Genomic DNA, 15,399 nt, shown 5'->3' on the forward strand with positions numbered 1-15,399 from the left:
GTGCAGCCTGAGACTCCTGTATGATCTAAAGTTTCTCACCTTAGAACCCTTGCCACACAGCTCCCTGCTGCTCAGACCACCCTTCCCACCTTTTTTCAACTGCTTTCACTCCTACACATCTTTCAATATACAACTCAGGGGTGGGAGCTGCATCCAAGGCTGCATGTCATCCGTGCAATTTTGAAATCATTTGTTTATGCTTCTGTGTAACACCCTCGCTCTCCCCCCAATAACTTTTCTCAAGTCAAGGTTGGTGACTCAATAAATTTCGAAACTCACAGCATATCAGGAAAGCTTTATAGCACAGAACTTTACCGTGATTTTACTGCCTTTAAGGTCAAAAAGAAGGCCCTAACATTCATTCCTATTTAAATCATCCTTGCTGGACTCAAGCAGCTATGAATTCAACCACAGCGTGAAGGGACGCCTAAAAGGCTTTATTATCACTTGCCAAGAGACTAATCTCTTTCTGCCTTAAGACCTTCAACTCTGGAGTCCCTTCTCAGTTCTGGAATTCTGACACCAGCACCCCACCCCCACGTCCCCGCCCCCACCCCATTCATTTACTGGGTCTCCTTTCTTTCCCTTTGTTTCAATAGTTCGATTGTACCTGTGCTTTTTGGGTTTCAAATCCTTTTCGGAAAGAGGTGAGGCACGGGTCATATGATGAATAAGGATGCTCTTGCTCCCTAGTTCCCCCTAAATATTCCCCAAGTTCCCACGGCCTTTACAGCACCTGTCCCATTACAGCACCTGTCCCAGGCGGTAACGACACACAGCCCGTCATTTAGCGACGGCTCAGGGCCTGGCGCCGAGCGTTGCAAGAGGTAGAGCCAGAATCCGACCACGAGCTGGCGCTCCGAGCCCCCAACACACTCCTGAGCCAGGCTCCGGGACCCACAGGCCGCCGTCCGGCCTTTCCCAGACGGACGCCGGGCCGCTCCGAGGGGCGCCGCCCGCAGGGCCGGGGGGGAACTACACAGCCGGCGAGCGAGTGGCGCGTGGGCCCGCGCTGATTGGCTGGCGGAGCCGGCATCGGAGCCAATGGGAGCGCGCCTTGTTGTCAGGCGCGCAGCCGGCCGGCGCTGGGGTCCGGGCTGACGCGCCGTTGCCGTGGAGACGCCCGGTGAGTTCCTGGGCTGCCGGTTTGGGGGCTGCACCGGGGTGGGCGCGCGGCTAGGCCGAGCCAGGGGGCGCGGGCCAGAGGGGCTCCCGGCGCGGGGCGGAGTCACGTGAGACCGCTGGGGCTTCCTCGGGCAGCCCCAGAGCCACAGTCGGGGAAACCGAGGCCGGAGAGCGGGCGGGCCTAGGCCCGGCTTCCCGGCTGCCCCGCGGGCGTCTTCACAGCTCGCGCCGCGGCCCTGGGCGGCCCAGCGCGGGTCCGGCCTCCGGAATGGTCACAGGAACAGCGGGAACCGCCGCTGACCCGGCGTCTGCCGGATGCAGAGCCTGGCACTGACCTTTTATTCGCGTCCTTTCCCTTCACCTTCACGGCAGCCCTGCGAGGTGGGTGCTGTTCTTAGTGCCTCTTACAGGGGTGGAAACTGAGGCCGAGGGAAGGTGAAATGACTTGCCCAGTGGGTCCGCCCTATTCCAGACTGAAAATCTTGACCACTCTGCAGCCCCCTAGGAGCAGGCCCTGGCTAGACAGAGCTCACCTGACACTCCCAGGTGTGGCTGCACAGGTGACCGTGGGGCTTACTTTACTCTCCAGGACTTGAGTTATTACAGGTCGTTAAGTGTGGAACCGCCGGATTCCATGCAGCAAAGATTCCTTCTATGTGATTATTGTGGTTAGAAATAGAGTATTTTTAGAAGGGTCCCGTTAGGGGGTCGTCGAACTTTTGTTGTAAATATAATATTTATGTTGTTATAATATGTTGTGAATATAAGCATAATAGTATTTATAATAGTGTTTTAGGCTCTGAGGGTCATACTCTGTCTACTCAGTTCTAGTGTTGTAGTGTGGATACAGCCAAAGGCAATATATAAGAGAGTGGCTGTGTTCCAATAAAATTTTACTTATGGACACTGAAACTTGAATTTTATATGATTTTTATATAATTTTCATGTGCCGCGTATTTTTTTCCCAACCTTCTGGAAATGTAAAAACCACTCTTTGATCTTGGGCTGTATGAAAACAATGGGCTAGTTAGCTTGCAGAACTCTTGTCTACTCCAAAGCACTATGCAATAGGGGACCCAGAGAGGCGCATCATATGTCCAGTCACACAGCCATGTGGTGCCACAACTGAGCCTAAGACCTAGGCTTTCCAGCTCCCATTCCAGAGCAGGCCAGGAAACACCATCCCTCAGGATCCAGGTGCTGAGGTGTCCGAAGTGTGCTGTTCCTTATCATGTGCTCTTAGGCCATGGAAACCATACTCTAAAAGGGTTTGGACTTGTGAGCTGAAACTGATGAATGCTGTTCTGAGAAAATGCAGCTGCTGGGCTGGTAGTCAGAAATGAATAGATATTTCCTTTCCCATCTTTATTCAGTAGTTTTTTTTTTTTTAAGCTCTTTTTAGTGAGTTTCTGTGGTTCATGGTGAACAACACGTACGTAGTCACCTTGCTCACATTGCTTACAGATGATAAATGTGTGATCTAAATGGTTATTTCTTTTTAAGCTTTTTATTTTAAACTAATTTTAGATTTAGAGAAAAGTTGCAACGATGATACAAAAAATTCCGTATGCCCCTCGCCCTGGTTCCCATGATTTTAACATCTTACACAATCAAAGTGCATTTATCAAGAACAGGAAACTAACATTGGTACGATACTATTAACTACATTATAGATCTGATTTGAATTTCACCAGTTTTTGCACCAAGGTTCTGGTTTTATTTCAGGATCCTATCCAAGATCCCATTTTACATTTAGTTATTTCTCCTTGGTCTGCTGTGCTCCGTAATAGTTCCTCATTTTTTCTTATCTTCTTTGGCTTTGATCCTTTTAAAGTGTACTGATCAGTTATTTTGTGTAATATCTCTCAGTTTAGGTTTGTCCAGTGTCTTCTCACAATTGGAGTGAGGTTATACATTTTTGGCTAGAAAAACATAGATGATGTTTCTGTCCTTCTCAGTGCATCAGATGAAGGAGTCCAAGATACTGATATATCTTATTACTGATGACATTTACCTTGATATCTTGGTTTACTTGGTGTCTGCCAGATTTCTACACTATAAAGTTGTTCTTTTTCCCTTTGTAGTTAATAAGTATCTTGGGGGAGATACTTTGCGAGGACCCAAATTCTGATTCTTCACAAATTTGTGCTCACTGACTTTAGCAGACATCTGTGGATCTTTGTGGCATTTGCCTAAAGGTATTTATCTATTTATCTCTTTCCTTCTACATTTATTAATTGAAATTCTACTGAAGGAAGAGCAATACATGCTCTCATTTATTTATTTATTTGATTATTTATTTGTATCAGTTTGGACCTTGGATATTCATTTTATTCTATGAGTTAAAATCCAGTATTATAATCCAGCATAATCCACATAATTTTTGTTACTTACTGTGTGAACATTGACTATTTAAGATCTCCTTCAGGTTATCTTCTATATCCTATGAATAGGCCCTCATCATTTTTTTGAGCAGTTCTTTTATGGTACCACAAGGTGTTCCAGGCTCATCTTGTATTTTCTCTACCCCAACCCTGGAATCACTATTCGGTTTTTCGTTAGCCTCACAGTTTCCACAGATACTGTTTCCACAGTTACTTGGGTTAGTTCCTTTTTTCCTCATGCCCTTCAGTGTGGTTATATTACTTATAATACGGTTAGATTCATTGTTAATGGTTATATTTCATTTTGGGTTCCTCCTGTATCCTAGTTGAATTTAGTTGTTTATTTTGGGGATCTGAAACATGATTGTGGTTCTGAGAGTCAGAGCTACACACAAAGGTATGCTCAGAAAAGAGTTACTCCTTCGTCATCCCTACTACTCTGTTCGCATTCGCTGTTCTTTTCACCCCTATCTGGCCTACCCAGTATAGCTAATAGCTAACTTTAGTATCTGGATTATCCTGTGTTTCTTTTGCACAAATGAAATACATAGTTGTGTATTTTCTCATATCCTCTTCTTTCTTATGTGAAGGGTGGCATGCTGTAGATAATTGTTTGCCTTTTTTACCTGACAGTATGTCTTGAAAATCACCCCATATCTGTTCTTAGGGATTTTCCTCTTTCTTTCTTTTCTTTCTTTGTTTTCAAAGACAAGGTCTCATTCTGTCACCCAGGCTAGAGTGCAGTGGTGCAATCATAGCTCACTACAGCCTTGAAGTCCTGAGCTTAAGCAATCCTTCCACCTCAGCCTCCTGAGTAGCTGGGACTACAGGTGTGCACCTGTAATTTTTTTATTTTTAAATTTTTTGAAAGATGGGGTCTCTCTATGTTGCCCAGGCTGGTCTTGAACTCCTGGCCCAAAGTGATCATCGTCCCTCAGCCTCCCAAAGTGCTGGGATTACAGGTGTGAGCTGCTGTGCCTGGCCACAATTTACCATATTTAAGTGTATAATTTTGTGCCATTAAATACATCCACGTTGTTATGCAGCCATCACCACCATCCAGCTCCAGAACTTTTTTCATCTTTTCAAACTGAAACTTTGTCCCCATTAAACAATAACTCCCCATTTTCCCCTCCCACCTAGTCCCTGTCAGCCACCATTCTGCTTTCTGTTGCTATGAATTTGATTACTCTAGGTACCACATATAAGTGTTATCGTACAGTATTTGTCCTTTTTGTGTGACTGGCTTATTTCACTAAGCATAATGTCTTCAAGATTCTTCCATGTTGTAGCATATTTGAGAATTACCTTTTATTTTTGAAACATATGCTAACTTACCTTCCTTTTTAAGGCTGAGTAATATTGAATTGTATGTATGTACTACATTTTGTTTATCCATTCATCTGTTGATGGACAGTTGGGTTGCTTCCACCTTTTGGCTATTGTAAATAATGCTGTGTCCCTCAGGTTTAAGAGCTGTTTATATGTTAAGGATATTAGTCCCTTGGTGGTATATGTTGCAGATATTTTCTCCCAGTTTCTCACTTGTCTTTTGATTTTTTTTCTGATTTCTTTGATCATGCAAAGTTTTTTTTTTTTTTTTTTTGAGCAGGGTCTTTCTCTGCCTCCTGGGTAGAGTGCAGTGGGGCCGTCATAGCTCACTGCAACCTCAAACTCCTGGGCTCAAGTGATCTTCCTGCCTCAGCCTCCTGAATAGTGGGGATTAAGGGTGTATACCACCCCACCTGGGAAATTTTTCTATTTTTTGTAGATACAAGGTCTCTCTCTTACTCAGACTGGTCTCAAATTTCTGGCCTCAAGTGATCCTCCTGCCTCAGTCTCCCAGAGTGCTAGGATTATAGGCATGAGCCACTGTGTCTAGCCTCAAAATTTCTTAAATTTTTGTGTAGTTAAATTTATCAGTCCTTTACCATCTCTGGATTTTAAATTATAGTTAGAAGGCCTTCTCTAATACTTAGTACTAAGTAATTATGTCAGAAACTGAGTGGGGAAAAAAAAGAAATAAAAAAAGAAAAAGAATAATAAATATTGTAATCCTAGCACTCTGGGAGGCCAAGGTGGGAGGATTGCTTGAGGCCAGGAGTTCGAGACCAGCCTAAGCAAGAACAAGACTCCATCTCTACTAAAAATAGGAAAATTAGCTGGGTGTGGTGGCATGTGCTTGTAGTCCCAGCTACTTAGGAGGCTGAGGTAGGAGAATCGCTTGAGCCCAGGAGTTTGAGGTTGCGGTGAGCTATGATGACACCACTTTACTCTAGCCCAGGTGACAGAGCGAGACTCTGTCTCAAAAACAAACAAAGAATATTAAATATTCATACTGAGATTAAAGAGAAATTCACCCACATTTCTTTTAATAGTTGTATGATTTTGATTTTCTTTTTTCATTTAGATTCCTAATCCATTTGGAGTTCATTCTTATATTTGGTGTGAGGTATGGATCTAATTTTATCTTTTCCAAATGCCTACGAGTTTGTCCCAACATCTTGTATTGCAAAGTTCATCCTTTTTGGGGGGGGGGGACAGGGTCTTGTTCTATGGCCCGGGCTAGCTTGCAGTGGTGTAATCATAGCTTAGAGCAACCTCAAACTCCTGGACTCAAGCAGTCCTCCTGCCTGCTTCAGCCTCTTGAGTAGCTGGGGCTACAGGCATGTGCCATCACACCCAGCTAATTTTTCTGTTTTTTTTGGAGAGACAGGGTCTCACTCTTGCTGAGGCTGATCTTGAACTCCTGACCTCAAAGGATCCTCCTGCCTTGGCCTCCCAAAGTGCTAGGATTACAGGCATGAGCCACCATGCCCAGCCTATTTGTTTCTTTTAAATTGGTGGTAGTACAGTATTCCATTGTACTGAGTAGTATTACATCGTATGGTATATCACAGTTTATCCACTCATCTGATAAACGATATTTGAGTTGTTTCCAGTTTTTGGTGGTTTGAATGGAGCTGCTGTAAACACTTTTGTACAGGTTTTGTGTGAACATTTCTCTAGGATAAATAACTAGGAGGGAGTTTGTTGTGTCATATGCTACGTGTATGTTTAGCTTTTTTTTTTTTTTTTTTAAGAGACGTGGTCTAGCTATGTTGCCCTGGCTGGTCTTGAACTCCTGGCCTCAAGTGATCCTCCTGCCCCGGCCTCCTAAAGTGCTGGGTTTACAGGTGTGAGCCACCCTGCCTGGCCTTGTTTACCTTTATAAGAAACTGTTTTCCAGTACGATTGAACCATTTTACATCAGCTTTGTATGAGAGTTCCAGTCGCTCTGCATCCTCATCAGGACTTGGCGTTATCAAAACTTGGCCATTTTGCTGGGTGTGGCCCACACCCATAATCCTACCTACTTTAGAAGCTGAGGCAGGAGGATCTACTGAGCCCAGGAGTTACAGGCTGCAGTGAGCTATGATCACGCCACTGCACTCCAACCTGGACAGCTGAGCGAGACCCTGTCTCAAAAAAACTTTTTTTGGCCGTTCTACTAAGTGTGTATGTTATCTCATCATGGTTTTAATTTGTACTTCTCTAATGACTAAGAGGTTGAACATCTTTTATTCATTTATTGACAGAGTCTTGCTCTGTTGCCCAGGCTAGAGTGCTGTGGCGTCAGCCTAGCTCACTGCAACCTCAAACTGTTGGGCTCAAGTGATTCTCCTGCCTCAGCTTCCTGAGTAGTTGGGACTAAAAGTATGAGCCACCATACCTGGCTAAGTTTTTTTAATTTTTAGTAGAAATGGGTCTTGCTCTTGGTTAGGGTGGTCTTGAATTCCTAAGTTGAACATTTTTAATGTACTTATTTGCAATCTGCATATCTTCTTTGGGGAGTGTCTGGTCAAGTCTTTTGCCTATTTTTTAATGGGTTGTTTTTTTTAATATTGTGCCAAAATATGTGTAACATAAAATTTACCATTTTAGTCATTTTTTTCTTTTTCTTTTTCTTTTTTTTTGAGATGGAGTCTTGCTCTGTTGCCCGGGCTAGAGTGCCATGGCATTAGCCTAGCTCAAAGCAACCTCAAACTCCTGGGCTCAAGCAATCCTCCTGCCACAGCAACCCCAGTAGCTGGGACTACAGATGCACACTACCACGCCTGGCTAATTTTTTTTCTATTTTTAGTCACCTGAATAATTTTTTTCTAATTTTGGTAGAGACAGGGTCTTGCTCTTGCTCAGGCTGGTCTCGAACTCCTAACCTCAAGCATCCCCCCACTTTGGCCTCCCAGAGTGCTAGGATTACAGTCATGAGCCACCGTGCCTGGCCGATTTTAATCATTTTTAAATTAACAGTTCATTGGTATTAAGTACAGTCACAATGTGTAACTGTCACCACTGTTTCCAGAAAATTTTTATCATCCCAAACAGAAACTCTGTATGCACTCAACAATAACTCCTGATTTCTCCCTCCTTGCAACCCCTGGTAACCTCTATTGTACTTGCATTGCAGTCTCTGTGAATTTGCTAGGTACCTTGTATAAGTGCAATTATACAGTATTTGTCTTTTTGTGTCTGGCTTACTTTACTTAGCATAGTGTTTTCAAGGTTCATTCATGTTATAGCATGTATCAGAATTTCATTCCTTTTTATGGCCGAAAATATTCCATTGTATGTATATCCCACATTTTGTTTATCTAGTTATCCATTATTGGACACTTGGGTTGTTTCCATTTTTTGGCTCTTTGTGAATAATGCTGTAGTGAACATGGGAGTACAAGTATCTGTTTGAGTCCCTGTTCTTTTGGATGTATACCTGAGTGGAATTGTTGGGTTATATGGCACTTCTGTGTTTATCTTTTGGAGGAACTACCAAACTGTTCCACAGGGCTACACCATTTTACATTCCTACCAGCAATCCGTGAGTGCTCCAGCTTCTCTGCATCTTTGCCAACACTTGTTATTTTTGTTTTTGTTTTTGTTTTTTTATGATAGCTGTCCTAGTGGGTGTGAAGTGGTATCTCATTGTGGTTTTGAGTTACATTTCTCTAATGACTATTGATGATGAGCATCTTGTTATGCACTCATAGATGTTTGTATGTTTTCTTTAGAGAAAATGTCTTTTGAAGTCATTCTCCCATTTTTTGATCGAGTCAGTTGTTTCTGTGCTGTTGACTTGTAGGAGTTCTTCATATATTCTGGATATTAACCTCTTGTTAAATATATGATTTGCAAATATTTTCTTCCATTCTGTGGGTTGTCTTTCCACTCTCTTGATAGTGTCCTTTGCATAAAAGTTTTAAATTTTGATGAAGTCTAATTTATCAATTTTTTCATTTGTTTCTTATGCTTTTGGTGTCATACTTAAGAGACCATTGCCAAATCTGAGGTCATGAAGATTTTCCATTATGTTTTTTTTCTAAGAGTTGCTTCTTTCTTGCTGCTTTCAAAATTCTCTCTTTGTCTTTGGGTTTCAATAATTTGACTGTGATATGTCTCAGTATGGATGTCTTTGAATATATATTGCTTAGAGTCCATTTAGCTTCTTGGATATGGATATTCATGTCTTCAATTCGGTTTGGGAAGTTTTCAGCCGTTATTTCTTCAAATTTTTCTACCCCTTTCTCTTTCTCTTACCCTTCTGAGACTCCTATAGTTCATATGTTTGTCTTCTAGATGGTATCCCATATGCCCCTCTGGCTCTGTTCATTTTTCCTTATTTTTTCTTTCTCTTTCTCACATGGGATAATTTCAATTACCTTATCTTTGGATTTACTGATCCTTTCTTCTGCCCAAATTTGTTGTCGAACCTTTTAGTGAATTTTTCATTTCAGTTATTGTATTTTTGGTCTCCAGAATTTGTTTGATTTCTTTTTATAATGTGTCTCTTTAGTGATAATCTCATTTTGTTCTTACATTGTTTTCCTTTCTTTCCTTTAGTATCGTCTCCATTTGTCCTGGTTTTCTTAGCTGATTCAGCATATTAATTAACATTTTTTTTTACTAGTAATTTCAATATCTGGGCTCCTTAGGGATGGTTTTTTCTTTTCTTTACTTTTTCTTTATTTTTTTGAAACAGAGCCTTGCTCTGTTGCCCAGGCAAGAGTGCCCTGGCATCAGCCTAGCTCACAGCAACCTCAAACTCTTGGACTCAAATGATCCTCCTGCCTCAGCTTCTAGAGTAGCTGGGACTACAGGCATGCACCACTGCGCCCAGCAGATTTTTCTGGTTTTTGTAGATATGGGTTCTCCCTCTTGTTTAGGCTGGTCTCTAACTCCTAAACTCAAGCAATCCTCCTACCTTGCCTCCCAGAGTGCTGGAATTACAGGCGTGAGCCACTACACCTGGGCTGTTTCATTATCTCTTCGGTCAGCCATTGTCCTGAGAAAGATTTCCTTAAATCTGGCTCACAAAAGGGGGAAAAAAGTGTTCCCATCCCTTTAAATTTTCCAGTAGAAGCCACTTGTGAAAACAACTGCAACATGAGAAGGCTGAAACCAAGGCAAATATATACTAGTTCCACAGGGATCAGCCAGACCAACTAAAGTGCATAAACCAAATTTTTGTAGGTCAAAGTCCCCACTGCCCACCCTGGCACCAGCCAGCCACCCCAGGAACATGGGCTTCTACCCTTATAGCTGTGGGTGGCTGGGCTGAAGAGTGGGGTATGGTAGCTGGTTTAAGGAAGTCATTCTCTTACCAAAATCAGGAGCCTCCCTCTTCATCAAGCACTCTCCTGGTTGTTATAAATAAGTGTTTGAGCAGGTTCTAAAGTTTGAAATAGTTGATTTGATAATTTTTTTCCAGTTTACTGGTTGTTTATGTAGAGGAATGGACCCCTAGAGCTTCCCTTGCTGCCATTTTGAGTCAGTGGATTATTTTCTTATTGGCAAGTTGTGAGAGTTCTTTTTTGTTTGTTTTTTGAGATAGGATCTTGCTCTGTTGCACAGGCTGGAGTACAGTGGCATGATCATAGCTTACTGTAGCCTCAAATTCCTGGGCTCATGTGATCCTCTTGCTTCAACTTCCTGAGTAGCTGGGACTACAGGTGCACACCACCATGCCTGGCTGATTTTTAATTTTTGTTTGGTAGAGATGGGGGCCTTGCTATGTGCCCAGGCTGGTCTCCAACTCTTGTCGTCAAGCGATCCTTCCACCTTGGCCTCCCAAAGTGCTAGGGTTGCAGGTGTGAGCCACTGCACCTGGTCCTGAGATTTCTTTATATAGTCTAGATATAAGTCCTTTGTTGGATATGTGATTTGCCATTATTTTCTTTCCATTTGTAGCTTTTCTTTTCATTCTTGTAACAGTGTCTTTTGTAAAGCCAAAGTTTTTAAATTTTGAAATCCAATTTATCAGTTTTTTTTGCTTATGGATTATGCTTTTTGTGTTACGTCTGAAGGCTTCTTATCTAACCCCAGGTTTTAAAGATCTTCTCCTCAGTTTTCTTAGTTTTACATTTTATGTTTAGATATCCATTTTAAGGTTTTTGTTTTGTTTTGTTTTTTGTTTTTTTGAGACGGAGTCTCACTCTGTTGCCCTGGCTAGAGTGCAATGGTGTCATCACAGTTCATTGTAACCTCAAACTCCTGGGCTCAAGCAATCCTGTTTCCTCAGCCTCCTGAGTAGCTGAGACTACAGGTACTAACCACCACGCCCCGCTAATTTTTCTATTTTTTTTAGAGAGAGGGTCTTACTCCTGCTCAGGCTGGTTGAACTCCTGACCTCAAGCAATCCTGCCTCTGCCTTCCAAAGTGCTAGGATTACAGGCATGAGCCATGCCTGGCCTGAGTTATTTTCGTATTAGATGTGAATTTTTGGTCAAAGTTCTTTTTTTTTTTTAAAGTGTTGATGTTTAATTGTTCCAACACCATTTGTTGCAAAGAGGATCCTTTCTCTATTGAATTGCTTTTGTACTGCTGTCAGCAATCAATTGGCCATATTTATTTGGGTCTATTTATGGGCTCTCTGTTTTGTTTTATTGATCTGTGTGTCTATCCCTTCTCCAATACCACACGTCCTTGATTATTGCAGCTTTATTGTAAGTCTTAAAATTGCATAGTATGATTCCTTCAACTTTATTCTTCTTTTCAAAACTGGGTCACTCTAGTACCTCTCTGCCTTTCCATCTAAATGTTAGAATCAGCTTGCTATAATTTCAAAAGACCCTCCTTTGATATTAATTGGGATTGCATTAAATCTATAGATCTGTTTGGGGAAAATTGACATCTTTACTGTGTTAAATCTTCCAGTTCATTAACATGGTATGTATTTCCTTTTATTTAGATCTTTGAGTTCTTTCATCATTGTTTTCTAGGTTTCAGAATATAGACTTTGTAACATATTTTGTTAGATTTGTACCTAAGTTTTTTTTATTGTTTTGGGAGCTATGATAAATGATATTCTTTTCAATTTTGATACCAAATTGTTTATTGATAGTTTGCAGAAATAGAATTATTTCTTATGTGTTGACCTTTACTCTATGACTTTGCTAAACTCATTTGATAATTCTAGGGCTTTATTTTATAGATTCCTTAGGGTTTTCTATGAAGACAATTATGCCATCTGTGAAGAGGAACAGTTCTATTTTTCCTTTTTAATCTCTTCACATTTATTTCTTTTTCTTGCTTTATTGTAGTGGCTAGGACTTCCAGTACATTGTTGAATGGGACTGTGAGAGTGAATGCCCTTGCCTTGTTCCCGGTCCTAAAGGGAAAGCATTGTGTCCTTTACCATTAAGTATTATGTTGGCTGTAGGTTTTTTTGTAAATGCCTTTTATCAGGTTGCCATGGTTTACATGTGTCCCCCAAAGTTCATGTGTTGGAAACTTATTCCCCAAAGCAGTAGTGTTGATGGGTGGAACCTGTAAGAGGTGATAAGGTCATAAGGGATCTGCCTTCATGAATGGATTAATGTTGTTACTGCTGGAATAGGTTTGTCGTCACAAGTTCAGCTTGTTATAAAAATGAGTTTGGCCCTCTCTTGCCCTCTCACACTCTCTTGCCCTTCTGCCTTCCACCATGTGATAATGTATGAAGACCCTCCCCAGGTGCCAGAGCCATGCTCTTGGACTTCCCAGGCTCCAGGACTGTGAGCCAACAGATTTCTGTTCTTTATAAATTACCCAGTCACAGGTATCCAGTGGTAGCAGCACAAAACAGACTAAGACACGGACTGAGGAATTTTCCTTCTATTTTTAGGTTGCTGATAGTTTTTATCATTACAGGCAAACTCAGAGATCTTGTGGGTTTGGTTCCAGACCACCTCAATAAAGTGAATATCATAGTAAAGCAAGTCACACAAATTTTTTGGCTTCCCAGTGCATGTAAAAGTTATGTTTATACTATATGGTAGTCTGTTAAGTATGCAATAGCATTATGTCTAAAACAACAATGTACATACCTTGGTTAAGAAATACTTCATTGCTGAAAAATACTGGCAGAGGAACAAAGTGGGCACATGCTGTTGGATGCACGCCCTTCTGCCATAGGAGGATTCAGTGAGAAGTCACCATCTGTGAACCAGAGAGCAGGTCGTCACCACGTACTGAATCTACCAGCGCCTTGATCTTGGACTTCCTAGCTTCCAAAGTGTGAGAAATTTAAACAGTCAAGTAAAATCAAGCTGGGTAATCATGGCAGAAGGTGGATTCGATCCCTTTGAGTGGATTTGCCTCCTGAACGTGAAATGAGAAGACTGATCAATCTGTTGCTACAGTCCCAGTCCTATCGCACAGCTGCAGAATGTCTTCAGGAATTACCAGGACCCTCTCTGGTGATGATGGTGTCAGTGTTACTATGATCCTGATGGCCTGGATGGTTATTGCAGTGACCTTGGTCTTACTGAGACCTCCTGATCTAAGAGTATCCAACCTACCTGAATGCCAACCAGTCTTCATAATGGACAAGATCTACTAGCACCTTCTGGGGACTAACTTTGTAATATGGTGAAAATAGTTAACACCTTGTATGACCAAAGGAACAAAGATGACCAGAGTACTCTTAACCCCATTAGAACTGCTTTTCCTTTTTCATCTGCAATATGGGATGTTATTGTTTTCAGGAGCTTCTCAGAATTGCACTTGCAAGCTTATTTTTGCTTCCTATGTTATCGCCATTCCTATATGGGCTTGTTTGGTTGTCCTAAACTTAAACATTCCATTCATTCTATTTGCAACTGTCAGTATAATTTTTTTGATGATTTCTGCCCATGTATCCTAACAGTCTGTTCTCTGAATTTCTGGAAAGCCAATCCCTGTCAGAGAAACTTATGCAGTCACTGAATCTATGGCTAAGAAATAATTGGGAATCGGCTTTGGTTGAATAAGTGGCCGAAACAAGGATATAGAATGTCTAGTATCAGACACATGAAAAAAATCTTGATTCTTACTCCTGGTTCTTCATTTCTGTCCCATACACTTGACATTATGTCTAAATATATTTGCCTTTTCCTGTATGGACTATTTAGTTAGTAACAAATGTTATTAGTGAAGTTTTTAGTCTTGAGTTTTTTGCTTGTAAAATTTCTCTGCATTCCTGAGACATACAGTATGCTTGTTAACCTAACTAGTAATTTATATTATTATGTTTAATTAGTTTTTTTCTTTATTAATATGATTTACAGGAATATTCTATTTAATTCTTTTTTTTTCTTTTTCTTTTTTTTGGGGGGGGAGACAGAGTCTGGCTCTTTTGCCCTGGCTAGAGTGCTGTGGCTTCAGCCTAGCTCACAGCAACCTCAAACTCCTGGGCTTAAGCAATCCTTCTGCCTCAGCCTCCCGAGTCGCTGGGACTACAGGCATGCACCACCATGCCCAGCTAATTTTTTCCTATATATTTTTAGTTGTCCAGATAATGTCTTTCTATTTTTTAGTGGAGACGGGTTCTCGCTCTTGCTCAGGCTGGTTTCGAACTCCTGAGCTGAAACGATCTGCCCACCTTGGCCTCCAAGAGTGCTAGGATTACAGGCATGGGCCACCATGTGCAGCTAATTCTTTTTTTTTTTTTAAATTGCATCACTTTTATTTATTTATTTTTTTATTTCAGCTCATTATGGGGGTACAAAAGTTCAGGTTATATATATTGCCCATGTCCCTCCATCCCCCCGAGTCTGAGCTTCAAGTGTGTCCATTCCCTAGACAGTGCTCATCGCACTCATCATGTAGGTATGCACCCATCCCCTCCCCCGCATCCCCCCCAGTCAGAACTTCAAGCGTGTCTATTCCCCAGACAGCGCGCATCACACTCATCAAGTAGGTGCACACCCATCCCTTCCCCCCAGCCCCCACCTCTGTCCAATATCCAATTGGTGTTATTCCCAAATGTGCACTTAGGTGATGATCAGGGAAACCAGTTTGCTGGTGAGTACATGTGGTGCTTATTTTTCCACTTTTGGGATACTTCACTTAATAGAATGGGTTCCAACTCTCTCCAGGAGAACCAAAGTGATGCCATATTACCATTATTTCTTATAGCTGAGTAATATTCCATGGTATACATATACCACATTTTGCTAATCCATTCATGAATTGATGGGCATTTGGGTTGTTTCCACATCTTTGCAATTGTGAATTGTACTGCTATAAACATTCGGGTGCAGGTGTATTTTTTATAGAATGACTTTTGTTCTTCTGGGTAGATGCCCAATAATGGGATTGCTGGATCAAATGGTAGGTCTACTTGAATCTGTTTAAGGTATCTCCATATAGTTTTCCATAGGGGTTGCACTAGTTTGCATTCCCACCAGCAGAGTATGAGATTTCCTGTCTCTCCGCATCCACGCCAACATGTATTGTTTTGGGACTTTTTGATAAAGGCCATTCTCACTGGAGTTAAGTGATATCTCATTGTGGTTTTGATTTTCATTTCCCTGATGATTAGAGATGTTGAACATTTTTTCATATGTTTGTTAGCCATGTTTATATATTCTTTTGAAAAATTTCTGTTCATATC

General features: G+C 41.5%; 1 protein-coding gene and 1 pseudogene across 1 annotated transcript in view; both read left to right on the forward strand.

Annotated features, from left to right (window-relative positions):
• Positions 1-1,074: 1,074 nt before the first annotated feature.
• LOC123625683 (calcineurin-binding protein cabin-1-like) overlaps positions 1,075-15,399 on the forward strand; it is a 28,048-nt gene continuing 13,723 nt past the window's right edge. The window contains exon 1 of the mRNA XM_045534198.1: positions 1,075-1,126. The gene's annotated coding sequence lies outside the window, so the exon portion shown is untranslated. The remainder of the gene's footprint in view (positions 1,127-15,399) is intronic.
• LOC123625963 lies at positions 13,061-13,382 on the forward strand (annotated as a pseudogene).

Source organism: Lemur catta, chromosome 21 (genome assembly GCF_020740605.2).
Source record: "Lemur catta isolate mLemCat1 chromosome 21, mLemCat1.pri, whole genome shotgun sequence".
NCBI classification, from domain to species: domain Eukaryota; kingdom Metazoa; phylum Chordata; class Mammalia; order Primates; family Lemuridae; genus Lemur; species Lemur catta.